A 2,580-nucleotide genomic window follows, 5' to 3' on the forward strand; every position below is an offset into this window, starting at 1 on the left:
TTCCATTGTTTTGTCCATTTCCATTTCCCCCTTTCTACCGTCCCACCTCCCCACCCCGGGCTTCCCCAACCCTCCAGTTTCCTGCCAAGTTTTTTTCGCCCAGCCTTATTGTGTAGCAGCTACATCTTCTCTACCTCTCTACCCCTATCTCTCACATTCACAAAACAGGAGAAGAAATGACCCCAAGGAGGTGAACTGGGCAGCTATAGTGAACCTGCAGTGTCCCAGAGAGCTGTATTAAATTAGACTGGTGGCAACAGGTTCCCGAGCACTGCACTAGGGCATGCATGTAATGGATCGGTTTTAGGACTTATTGGTGTGACCTTGACCATTTATGCTGAAAGTTGCTATGTGTTCTATGTTCTTGAGCAGACTTCTTGAATCCAATTGATCTTGGTTAATCAAGTCACATGAATATTGTCATGCAACCAGACAGGTTTCTTAGGGTCCTTGGAGATTATGGCAAAGAATATGCTGTCAATTGATCCATCAAAGATCCTATAGAGAAGAAGCTTGTCCCTTCCAAACATTATTTCTCTGCAAAGTTGTTTCCAAGCTGAACAAGTGTTGTAAGTCTGCAAATGAAAAAAGCTGATTATTTGGGGTTGCATTTTCCACCTTGCTCAGGATGAAAGTGTAATTCAGATTATTTGCAGCTGGACAGCTGGAAATACGCGCCCCTTCTACCAGCATCCTTTTCTTTGCTAATGCCTACAAGATGATGATACGTTTATATGTTTGAAAAGTAGACTTCTTTGATAAAAAGTATGTTCCACTGAAATTTATAGCTTTCACATGCAGACCAGATGAACTAGAAATAGCAATCTGGCAAATATGATCTCTCTCAAAATAGTGCTTGACTCATTCCGTGATTGTTATTTCAAGTTTCAAACCCCAAATATTTATAAATTCGTTTTTATTGTGCTTCTTGCCATATTGGTACGCTAGCCTGTGTACAGCACATTGTCAAAACAGCCAAAGATGCGTCTTTCAAAGTCCACACCTCTAAAATAGACACCTTTTTAAACTAGGTGTTTTGGGACTACAATTCCCATCATCCCTGACCCCTGGTCCTGTTAGCTAGGGATGATGGGAGTTGTAGTCCCAAAACAGCTGGAGGGCCAAGTTTGGCCATCACTGAGGTAAAGGCATGACTTTACTGCAATATATTTTATTTCTCCTATCAATGGGGAGCCTGGTCCAATCATGTGTGAATGAGTGTGAGAGAGCAAGCGTTCATCTCATTGTCAGAATCTGACAGGAAGAGATGGTGAGTGGGAGACTCCAAATTCACACTCGGAGAAAGGAGTTTGGAAGCCGACAAAAACCACTTCTGTTAAAATGATTTTCATTATAAAGGAGGAACAGAATAACTTTTCTCCGGCATAAAATGCCCTTACAATACCAAATCCTGTCTTGTGCAGTAAACTAATACTGCAGTCATTTCCCCCAGTCCAGTTCCTTAGGATGTTGTGACGTTCCCTGGCTGTTCCTGTGAATGTTATGTTGCTCCTTGGCATCGCTGCTAGCCAAATCTCAATTCACCTTACAGCTCTTCTCTCTCCCGTCATTATTTTTCCTCCCTGACTCTATCTACCACAGTCACACCTGGAACTTGGCTGCAGGGTCCCCTCACTGAATGTGCTTCACAAACTCACAGCAACACTTTCTTCTTCCTTCCTAGCCCACCCTTCCTGCTCTTCTCTTCTCTTCCCCCTTCCCCTGCCTAACTGCCCCATTGTCACTTTCCCAACATTCTGATTCCCTTGGCAACAGTTGCCATGACTGCCCAGAACTCTCTCGCCCTCAGCTAGTGTGTATGTATACACACACACACACACACACACACACACACACACACACCTATCCCCTGTTTTTCCCCAGGTGACTAGCCTTATGAAATACACGAAAACCAAAACAGAAATGTTAAATGTTCAATAAATTTGAAAATATGACTATACCTATGTCATCTGTCCCAGGGCATTTCCAGGTGAGGGTTTCATATTGCAAATAGGTTGTTCAAATGTCGTCACAAGAGTAGCTAGGGGGTGTTGTGTTAGCGTTGAATTATCTGCAGGAAGACTAAATCCAGATTAAATGGGGGAAATCCAGGCTGGCATTTTGATGGCAATGATATCATGTGAAGCCTACAAAAAAGAAAAATGCATGAGGTGTGCCTATCCCACAAGAAACACCCACCTGGAAGCACCCAGAAATACATTTAAAAGTGTGGCTTAACAAAAGTTTCCCAGGTTCTTTAACTGAGCAATTTCTGAGTCCAACCAGAGTGAGCTATTGATTAACACTCATGTTCTGCAACTGTTGCGAGCCTGTTTTTGTAAGCCTGACAGTTTGTTATCTGGATGTGTTTTGCTCATTAGCCTTAGGTCAGTGTGAAGGATCTTTCCAAGATAACAAAACGCACTTTGAAATCTAAAAACCTAAAAAATAGTAAGAGTAGGTTTTATCTCTGGACTCTTTGAAGAAAATTAGGAGAAAAGTATCATGAACAAAATGCGCATAAGCAGAAATCAGGATTTGGCAATCTCTTTTAGAGGTGATGGTTTTTTCCACTTCTGT

The 2,580-nt window shown here is 42.2% G+C and overlaps 1 long non-coding RNA gene across 1 annotated transcript; it reads right to left on the bottom strand.

Annotated features, from left to right (window-relative positions):
* Window positions 1-319: 319 nt before the first annotated feature.
* LOC310763995 lies at window positions 320-1,720 on the bottom strand. Its single transcript, XR_014548950.1, has 2 exons — window positions 1,609-1,720; window positions 320-575 (listed from the first exon to the last, which is right to left on the bottom strand). It is a non-coding gene; the product is annotated as an uncharacterized lncRNA (long non-coding RNA).
* Window positions 1,721-2,580: the final 860 nt, after the last annotated feature.

The sequence above is a fragment of the Podarcis filfolensis genome (assembly GCF_964270895.1).
Source record: "Podarcis filfolensis genome assembly, chromosome: 5".
Lineage (NCBI taxonomy): Eukaryota > Metazoa > Chordata > Lepidosauria > Squamata > Lacertidae > Podarcis > Podarcis filfolensis.